An 11,464-nucleotide genomic window follows, 5' to 3' on the forward strand; every position below is an offset into this window, starting at 1 on the left:
CGTGCACAATTTCTCACTTATTTCAGGGGTTCCATTGTGGTGTAGATTCCGCTCCGTACATGCACTTGTTCACATCTTAGGAAAGGAGATGTATAAAAATAAAGTTGCTGTGGATGCTGAGATACACTGCAGTATCTGTCTGAGGCAACAGTTAATTACTGAGAATATTTAACATTGATCAGAAAAACACAGATAGCAGATGCGGAGGGTCGCGGCAATGTGGCGAAACCGATGGTTCATGTCGATTAGACGGTCTGTGTCGTGATCGCCTGGGAGAACGTCCTCACCATAATTTGTGTTTTTAAAGGATATAAATTCTGTTTCACACTACTCAATATGTGCCGTTAGATTCATAGCGTTTTGTAGTGCTTTCGGAAATGTGTGCAAAAGGCGTCGAAAAGTCGCTGTGTATTTTTGTGTCTTTCACTCTCTGCCATGGAGCAATGGGTGAAAATATTAATAACCATTTCTTGTAATTTATTACGAGCAATGGGTGAAACCAGTAATAGCCATTGCTTGTAATTTATTTACGTGTTTACTACGCAAAGATTTTAAGGATTATTCCGCGTTCATCATAAGAAATGTAAATATTTCTTTATAAAAGTTGATATGTATATTATGAGATACTTACGATCACGTGCAATGCTTTGCTGAACAGTAATTGAATAAAATATGAAAGAAAAAATTTACTCATAAATCACACCCACTATATAACTGAGAGAAACGCTAAAACAACTTGGTAATTGAAATGATGGTCGGGAACAGTACAAGACCAAAGAAGGCAGAAGCAAAACATCTTTCCCCACAGTCTGGATACACTCAAGAACGACAATTAATTGTAATAAAGTTGTCTCGGAAACTACCAGCTGGAAAGAAAATTTAATTAATTTCAAGAAGCGGAAGGGGGGGGGGGGGGAACTTTTCGAGGTTTGTATCTTGTTTTAACTTATCCGAACAGTGAGAGATAAAACAAAGGACCAAGACTTAATTTGGCCGGAACAGAGATGACATCTGCGGTGCTTTGAGAGTGGAGAGAGTATTTTGCGAAGGACAGAATTAGAACTTCGTGTTTGCGCGAGATACGCTCTGCGGTTCCCCTATCCTGGCATACAGTAATCACAATCAGCTACAAAGCAAAATGTTGCTTGTTAGTCCTAAAAATCAGAAACTGTTATTATATTCGCGATTTGCTCTTCTTCATCAGTTCTTACGTTTCAGTCTCATAGGGCAAACCAAGATGTATTTTCAAAACATAGCAACATTTATTGTTTGCAGAGCAACAAGTCTTTTCACACAGTCTTATCATTGAGGTAATCCGGCGATTAAATTATATGTCTATATACCCATGTGAATAACTGAGCGGTCTGCACATCTAAATGCTATACAGGGACTAAGATTCTAACTCCCTATGCAGTCAAGACATTTTTCGTTGGTGAAAGGAACAGGAATGTGATCACTGAGAAACGGTTCGAAGAAGAAACAGCAGCACTGGTTGCGCACGCTGACATCAGCGGCTGGGAAAGGGCAACGCTCAACACCTGCACTCCGGCACAGCCACCACTGGCACCCTGGGTATGACAGTTCTCAGCTGGAGAGCCCGCGCAAGGGCTGACACTGCACATGGCCGGCTGCAAGCACGTCAAAGCCAGCTACTGGCCAGAGAAGAAGGTGTTATTCACGAAGTATGTTGGTAACAGACTCTATTTAACACTCACATATTCAAACTGAAGCAAAACCACAAGTTCTTTACTATGTTTATGAAATGCTGAATGTGTTTTCAATTAAAAGCCACCAATAAAACTATAACACCAAGAACGATAGCGAATATCGAAAATTTACTCTTTTGAGCACGCAATATAATAGAAAGGATATATGTAGTCTGAAAACAAAAACTGAGCCACAGCCCAAACTTTAAGTTTTGAGAAAATGGAAGAAACATTGTCTTTATAACAGTTTTTATACAAAATTGTTAAGGCTTTCGTGGCCACTTGTTGACAAACTGCCTATTGGCTTCTGTCTCGGGTTCTTCGGCCGACGTTCATCTAATGATTTTTTCTGACGTTTCGCCAGCACGAGTGGCTGGCATTGTCAAAGCTTCACCCTCCATTGCCGGTGTTGAACTGGAGGCGAGCTCGCGGCCGCAGACTATATGTACCTGGCGCGCCAACGTCCGAGGGCTTCTCCGCGGTCATTTCCGGTGCGGTTCTCCTCTTGCTACCTGCGACGGTCGTTCGCTGCAGTACGGGAAGCCAGGATCCGTTTACCTTGAGGCTTTCCTCTTTCTTGTTGAAACTGTTCGCGTGTTTTGGGATTTCTACAGCTTCTCTGAACAAGCGCGTGTGATAGTGCTTCTCTACAGCCAGAACTTCCGTGTCGGCGAATTTTATTACGTGGTCGGTCTCATTCAGTGCGTGTTCTGCCACGGCCGATTTCTCCACCTGCCCCAACCTGCAATGTCGCTTATGCTCTTTGATCCTGGTGTTAATGGATCGTCCAGTCATTCCGACATAAACTTTTCCGCATGTGCAAGGTATACGGTATATTCCCGACATTGCAAGTGGGTCTCTTTTCTCCTTCGCCGATCTAAGACACTCTTTGATCTTCCTTGTCGGTTTGAAAATCGTCTTTACGCCGTGTTTGCGCAATATACGGCCGATTCTGTCCGTCACTCTGGGAATGTATGGCAGAAAGGCCGTACCCGACATTTCTTTTTCTGGTTCCTTACTTCGCCGAGTGTTTGGCTCTGTTACACTTCTAATGTAGTTTGTGGAGTACCCATTGCTCCACAAACTACATTAGAAGTGTAACAGAGCCAAACACTCGGCGAAGTAAGGAACCAGAAAAAGAAATGTCGGGTACGGCCTTTCTGCCATACATTCCCAGAGTGACGGACAGAATCGGCCGTATATTGCGCAAACACGGCGTAAAGACGATTTTCAAACCGACAAGGAAGATCAAAGAGTGTCTTAGATCGGCGAAGGAGAAAAGAGACCCACTTGCAATGTCGGGAATATACCGTATACCTTGCACATGCGGAAAAGTTTATGTCGGAATGACTGGACGATCCATTAACACCAGGATCAAAGAGCATAAGCGACATTGCAGGTTGGGGCAGGTGGAGAAATCGGCCGTGGCAGAACACGCACTGAATGAGACCGACCACGTAATAAAATTCGCCGACACGGAAGTTCTGGCTGTAGAGAAGCACTATCACACGCGCTTGTTCAGAGAAGCTGTAGAAATCCCAAAACACGCGAACAGTTTCAACAAGAAAGAGGAAAGCCTCAAGGTAAACGGATCCTGGCTTCCCGTACTGCAGCGAACGACCGTCGCAGGTAGCAAGAGGAGAACCGCACCGGAAATGACCGCGGAGAAGCCCTCGGACGTTGGCGCGCCAGGTACATATAGTCTGCGGCCGCGAGCTCGCCTCAAGTTCAACACCGGCAATGGAGGGTGAAGCTTTGACAATGCCAGCCACTCGTGCTGGCGAAACGCCAGAAAAATCATTAGATGAACGTCGGCCGAAGAACCCGAGACAGAAGCCAATAGGCAGTTTGTCAGTTTTTTTACATTTTCCTTAGAAACGTCTACAACAGTCAGGATATGAACGCATGAAAGCTTAATGTTACCTATAGAATATTATTCTTGTAAATACCTCTTTGGTCTGAACATTTTATGAAAGCAGGTATGTGTCAACTTTTGTGTCATTAAACATGGTCAAACGCCCAGAAGTATACATAATCAAAGGCAAAATTCACAAGCAAAAAGTAAGCTAAAAACAAGTTAAGGACAATATTTTGGTAAAAGTGGGAGAAAATAGTTGTTTTTACAAGTTTTATTCATAAAAAGTCCGCAGCTCGTGGTCGTGCGGTAGCGTTCTCGCTTCCCACGCCTGGGTTCCCGGGTTCGATTCCCGGTGGGGTCAGGGATTTTCTCTGCCTCGTGATGACTGGGTGTTGTGTGATGTCCTTAGGTTAGTTAGGTTTAAGTAGTTCTAAGTTCTAGGGGACTCATGACCATAGATGTTGTCCCATAGTGCTCAGAGCCACTTGAACCATTATTCATAAAACGTAAGAAACTAGTACTTAAGTCTTAAATTGTAGGTCCTAAGTAAAAAGTAGTGTTCTTGAAAACTCTTGTATTGAAATATCTACTTTGAAAAAATGTAGGATACAGTACTGTTCTTTAGGGTACATAAAAATATTAATATATTATTAAAAGTTTTAATACGTAAAGAACAACTTTCAGACCGTGGTTACTGTGTTAGTTCACTATAAAAAAGTTTGTTTCCTCCGTTTGTGTACGAAACCATTTCCGAATTCAATACTGACGTCATTCTCAACCGTGAAAGTTCAAGGATTTTTTGTTTTGTTTCATGTTTTAAATTGTTTTGTTTTCACCCATGGTTCAATGCCACTGAAAGCTTTTTTCCTAGTTTCTCCTTGTCGATTTGAACCCAACAGCCTCAGAAATTTCTAAAGTTGTTGCATTAAGGCAACTTTTCGCTGATGCACTGAACTCATAAAATTCTTCGTCATCCATCAAAATTGTTAGAAATGATATTTTCGTGCAAACATACGGAGAAGATTGACAACATCCAATGGAACCTCACATTCCTCATCTCTGTTTCTTTTTCCATGAGGCCAAAGTCGCCATCACAGTGTAATATCTCTTTATATTCGATGAATTATTCTGATACAATTCTACCCTTGAATGACGTTTACTAATTTTCTATCTTCATACTCGCAGAATCCATGCGCAAAGTAGTTTCATACAATAGCTATGCCATGAGCGCATAATTATTCTTTGTAGTACTCTCTCTGGTGGTTGTTAGAAGAAAGCTTCCGAGATTGTCTTCTTGCCGATTAGCCTGAGCAATGTTTGAAAAATTGTATTCTGAATATTGAGATTTATGACAAAAGATAATTGATACGAAATTGTACGATTAAAAGATATATATATATATATATATATATATATATATATATATATATATATATATATATATATATTGCTCCTTCATACAAAAGGAGTGTAACAATTTACATTATTTGACATTTGAGAATTAATGATATTCATCGATGTATTGCATAGTTGTTAATCAGAAGGGAACTTCCAAAAGACTGGACACGAACCTGCATTTAATAATCCAAGAACTCCATTACTTCTTCGGAAGGTTAAACTTCATCAAAGCCAAATATCCGCTTGATCTGAGGTTTCCCGACTGACTATACAACGCTCCCAAAAATACGAGGCATTTTATTTGTACAGATTAGCAGACTGCCGCAAAGCACGAGCCTGCAGAGAAGAAGAATCATCGCCTGATTTCATTCTAACAAGTAAAATTTCTGAATCATTTTGAGTGACTGAGTTATGACTGTGTTTCCTATTATGAATGATTGATTGCTCGAACGAATTGAGAACTACGTAACTACATAATTACATAGATAGGAGGAAAAATTACATCAGATTAAGCAGGGATGGCCTGGCATAATGTATTTATGTTGAACCTCGACAGCATGGTAGTTAGACCCCAAATATATCCAAAGAAAAAATGGTATTATTATTTTGACTACTAAAGTTGTCGCTCCATACGATTATTTCTTTCTTCTTTGTTATTTTATTTTTAATGCCTCTCAATATTGAACTGGCGCTTTCATATTCTCCTTGGCCACTCAAACGGTCATGTGAAACAAACAAAAATCATGGTTGTTGCCGGCCATGTACAGACCCAGATTAAAAGAAGACAACTGTCGTAAGTAATACATTTGGAAGTCGTTAATGTTGCTACAGAAAAAAAACTTGCAGCAAGTCGATTGTGCTATGGTGAGCAGGGGCATCCGCAACCCTGACAACAGTTTCGATGCTGGGGTCAAAGTAGGCGACGCTCGAGCGCTCCGTAACAGCCACGCGGGAACATCAAATATAGATCCATATTGTCAGGAGGGGCACTAGGAGCTGCGGACCACAGGGTACCTCGCCAGGCATCAACAAGAGGTCGCTGGCAGCATCACAAAATCACGCCTCCACCCGGTCACGAATGACTAGGGGGCAGTGCGTTTCTTCCTGCAGAGTGACTATTTAAACCGACCCAGGGACCGCTGCGGACCCACATAGTCATACTCATCACTGCACCTTCATCATGAAAATTTTTGATGCGTCACCAGCACCACCATTACACCATGGCGTCATTTACATTCATCAATAACTCTGTCTTACTTGTAATATAAAATCGTCAAACGAGTCTTAAAAACGTTCAGTATTTTCCATCTATGTGTGTTTTACAAAATCCTCGTTTATTGTGCCTTGGTTTTACGTAAATATCATCAATATTGTCCACTTATGTATTTTTTACAAAATCATCTGTTATTGTCAGCTTTTACATATTTTAACGATCTTTACAGTCTATATAAAATATGGCTGAAGAGCGGTTTTTACCCGCTGCCAGCGAGCCACCACTGTGGGGATTGAAATAACAATAAAGGGAAAAAAAGAAAAAAGCAAAGAAAACTACTGCGGACAGTTCCCGTCGGCAAAAGCAGTCCGAGTCATGTGCCGACTGATTGCAATCCATCACTTTAAGCTGTCGTCGGCGTGCCATCGGTGAAGACTGCATCACGCCAAGAAGTTAGACTTCATAGTAGGCAGCAGTTCTCCGACTGCTAGTTTTCCGTTTTAGATCTCGCTCCCGGGAAATAGTTGAAGCCTATACCTCAGAAATGTATTTAGCTCGAACCGCTGAAGAGATTCTTGTTAGCCGTAGTGTATCCACCAGTTTTCTGCGGGCTAATAGAGAAGTTGTTTGCGTCATCTACCGGGCCTCTCCTCAAATAGTAACAAAAAGTAGGATTTGTCCGACTGAAAACGTACAGGTGCCTCTTATAGGAGCTGTTAATTCTTCATCATTTCTCTAGCTCGCTCTCTTTTTCTGTCGTGGATTTCAACGATGCTTCAGTGTAGTTCTTTGTTCCTCTGGCTATTTTGTATCTTGTTGTGTGATAAATCGCACATATTACATGTATCTTTTCTCGACTTCATAAATATCAGTTTTGGAAAGCTTTTCCCTCACTTTTTCTATGTAAAACCGGTAATGAACATAAATATTACGACATGAACATTAGTATTATGATGTCTAAAAACTGTATGAAACTTGTTGAAGTTCATATGTTCACTTAAAAACAAATCTGAACTCTTTGCCTTGGCGTAGTGACTTTCCTCTTTCGGTAACTTACAATATGATCAGCTATTAGCTCTACATCTTTCAGCGGTATACTTCTTGTTTCTGGTTTTGTTACCCCTACGTTCAACATAGGTGACGTCACCCCGCTTGTTTGGTGCAACTAGGGTTTCGACTTTTTTCCCACACCTATGTGCGTTTCCTTTTGCCATTAGAAATTGTGAAGAAAACAGCTGCCAACCCACAGGTTCCTTCTGGAGCTGTGTACGAACCACGTCGCCCACTACGTTCAACGACGCTAACACCTAACAGTCCCATTAGATGTTAATTTTGCTTCAAGTTGTCTTACAGGCAATAAAATTAATTAAATATTTTGATCCTGTGTTCGTAACCAATGTTCCTGCATTCATAACAGCACCGACGTACAACTTAATTGTAAACCAACAAGACATTAGAGGCTTTGCGGTTATTGCCAGTAATAACGTGTTTGATACTTTGCACAATTAACTACTACAAATAATAAAGCGTTAAAACTACCTTAGTGTGAGTAGGCTTATCTTGGAATACAGGTAACCTATAGCGTTGACTTTAACAGTCTAGACCTACCACACTTGGAGGAACAGTTTGGTTGTTATTTCCCTCATAAGTTTTCCACTTGAACCTTCACTTCCTCTTAAATTGTTAAAAGCTTCTTTCTTCCATTATCAAGCTATGACGTCAGACTGTAAAATGTAAAAAATAATTTTTTTGCCGAATGACTTCCTCAAAATTGAATATCAAAGAGTACTTACAAGGGAACCTCCCCATCGCACCCCCCTCAGATTTAGTTATAAGTTGGCACAGTGGATAGGCCTTGAAAAACTAAACACAGATCAATCGGGAAAACAGGAAGAAGTTGTGTGGAACTATGAAAAAAATAAGCAAAATATACAAACTGAGTAGTCCATGCGCAAGATAGGCAACATCAAGGATACTGTGAACTCAGGAGCGCCGTGGTCCTGTGGTTAGCGTGAGCAGCTGCGTACGGAGAGGTCCTTGGTTCAAGTCTTCCCTCGAGTGAAAACTTTAATTTCGCAAAGTTATGATCTGTCCGTTCGTTCATTGACGTCTCTGTTCACTGTAATAAGCTTAGTGTCTGTGTTTTGCGACCGCAGACGAAAGGACGTGCCTCTCCAATGGGAACCGAAAACATTTGATCGCAAGGTCATAGGTCAACCGATTCCTCCACAGGAAAACACGTCTGATATATTCTATACGACACTGGTGACGGCATGTGCGTCACATGACAGGAATATGTTGTCGACCCACTAACTTGTACACTTGGCGAATGTAAAAAGATTCTTCTACCTTGCCCGATTTAGGTTTTCTTGTGGATACATATTACGGCGCAGTTACCTCGCATCGGACGGACGGACGAACAGATAATAATTGTCTGAAAATAAAAAAAACTTTTCACTCGAGGGAAGACTTGAACCAAGGACCTCTCGTTCCGCAGCTGCTCACGCTAAACACGGGACCACGGCGCTCCTGAGGTCACATTATCCTTGATGTTGCCTATCCTGACTATGGACTACTCAGTGTGTATATTTTGCGTATTTTTTCATAGTTCCACACAACTTCTTCCTGTTTTCTCGATTGATCTGTGTTCAGTTTTTCAAGGCCTATCCACCGTGCAAACTTATAACTAAATCTGAGGGGGGTGCGATGGGGAGGTTCCCTTGTTAGCAGGGAACACGCGCGAATCTCAAAACAGTGGTATTTAAGTTTCTATGCGAAAAGTAAAAGTTTTCCTGAGACAAATAACTATAGAGACGGATGTAGCTCTGCTTCATCTCTATAAAACAATTTTTCTGAGGCACATCGGATGACTTGAAATTTCCCTCATTGTCTGCCGCCCGTGTTGCGTATCGGTGCGTGTCCCGGTGTGTACCTGTGTGAACCAAAGTCGCTCCCACTACGTTTTATACGCTCTGCCGATGAATGTTGTTTCTGTGTCGCATCCAGAGTCGCATAGCACATCGTATCGCATATCGTCTACACTCAGTGAGAACTGCACCTAATAGTTTACATAAAATATTTGATCAGGCTAGTATCCACAACTGAGTAAAGTATTTATAGAGTAAAAATCCACTTCAGTTGCAAGTAATTTTTCTAAATTTATTCCACGACTGGTTTCTAAGCTTAAGGCTTCATCTTCAGGTGATACCATGTGCGAAAAAGATGAGGGGCTTCTTACTTACCAGTACTACGGGGCTGACACAGTCAGTTGTGGAGAGTGATGTACTCCACAATTATTAACCATAAATGTATGGCGGTCTGGTCAGTCTGTCAATGAGAATCGCACCCACCTCAAACAACAACATGGGAAGGTGTGACCAGCAACCACAGGGTCTCCCTGGACATCACGACACGGAAGCCACTAGTACAGACGCCCCAGAAAGCAGCAGACCGCGGCAGCGGGAGTGAATGACGTCAGGCGGGCGCTGTGGTTGCTCGTCATACGTTCCCATGCGGTTGTCTGACTTGGATGGCATCTCCGTTGACTAACTGGCTCGACCACCATGCATTTGTGGTTTCGTAATTGTGTGAATACACCACTTTCCACAACAGAATCTTTCATTCGAGTATGTCAACGCCATAGAATCTGTACGTTGGAGGCCCCTCCTTTTGTTTGCAGTTGGTAGCACCTGAAAATGAATCTTTAAGCTTCGAAGCTAATTGTGGAATAAATTTAGAAAAGTTACTAGCAGCTAAATCGGATTTTTATTCTATTGTGTAGCCAATGAGCTGAATAAAGGATTCTGCTAAGAAATACCAAATTAAGGTATTTGCTCTTTCAATAGTTGATCTGTTTATACATGCTTATAGGTTATCCAAGTCTGCACAACGCGATCGCGATTCTTAAATAGATGTATTTGTTCTCTGTTTTCTATGTAGATAACTTGAAGATGCTTAAATAAGGCGAAACGCGTCGTTGAAAAATAAAAAACTAAAATTGCAACCAAGACTGTTTTTAACCAATACTTTTAAAATCATGTAGAGTGCTTAAGACAGGCATCTCTTCATTCATGTTGTATGTCGTGACGTCAGAAGCTTAGCACACCGGTACAGGGGCGGGGCGGCCCAGCCGCCGCTATGGCGGACTACTCACCGCAGGGCCCCACGAAGCGCAGCTTGAGGTCCGAGTGGTTGCGGCAGGTGGCGTGCCGCAGCGCGCAGTGGCTGTCGTAATCGCGGCCGTCGGAGCCGCAGACCACCTGCGGGGGCGGTGCCGCTCCCTCCTCCGCCCCTGCCGCCCCCGCTGCCGCCGCCTCCAGGTCCGGGCAGTCCGCCGAGCACTCGCAGGAGGCGGCGCCGCCCGGCGACGTCGGCACGCAGCGAGAACCCGGCGGGCACGTCACGCCGCCGCACGGGTCGTGGTCCTCTGCAAGAACACGGGTGGGGCGCGCAGTGTCAGCACTGGGATCTGGTGGACATTCGTAGCGAGTCACATACACATCAGAGTTATGGAAATTTGTTGCGACAAATAGGCAAATGCGGCGTAGTGGTGCATTTTATTACGCGACACGTTGTAAGCAATTTAATGAATCTGGATTATAGTCTTTCTTTGTGAGACATGCCTGGATAGCCGTACGTATTAAAGCGCCGCTTCCAGTATGGGGAAATGCACCGGCCCGGGACCGAATCCGGCAGGTGGATTAACTACGAGGGTCTGTTTGCTGGCCAGCCTGGATGTGGTTCAAAAATGGTTCAAATGGCTCTGAGGACTATGGGACTGTGGTCATCAGTCCCCTAGGACTTAGAGCTACTTAAACCTAATTAACCTAAGAACATCATACACATCCATGCCCGACGCAGGATTCGAAACTGCGACCGTAGCGGTCACGTGGTTCCAGACTGAAGCGCCTAGAACCGCACGGCCACACCGGCCCGCCCTGGATGTGGTTTTTAGAAAAAAATGTGTGTGAAATCTTGTGGGACATAACTGCTAAGGTCATCAGTCCCTAAGCTTACACACTAATGAACCTAAATTATCCTGAAGACAAACACACACACCCATGCCCGAGGGAGGACTCGAACCTCCGCCAGGACCAGCCGCACAGCCCATGACTGCAGCGCCTTACACCGCTCGGCTAATCCCGCGCGGCTGGTTTTTAGACTGATTCCCACATTCCACTACGTGAATGCTGCGCTGGCACCGAAGTTTTGTCTCAGTTACGTGATTCACAAATATTTACAAAATTTTGGCTGAATTTCACATGAATAACACTAAGCGCAGCCACTTGG

At 43.1% G+C, this 11,464-nt stretch overlaps 1 pseudogene; it reads right to left on the minus strand.

The window, feature by feature from the left end:
• LOC126235042 (agrin-like) overlaps positions 1–11,160 on the minus strand; it is a 350,234-nt pseudogene extending 339,074 nt beyond the window's left edge.
• Between the last annotated feature and the right edge of the window lie 304 nt (positions 11,161–11,464).

The sequence above is a fragment of the Schistocerca nitens genome, chromosome 2 (assembly GCF_023898315.1).
Source record: "Schistocerca nitens isolate TAMUIC-IGC-003100 chromosome 2, iqSchNite1.1, whole genome shotgun sequence".
NCBI lineage: Eukaryota > Metazoa > Arthropoda > Insecta > Orthoptera > Acrididae > Schistocerca > Schistocerca nitens.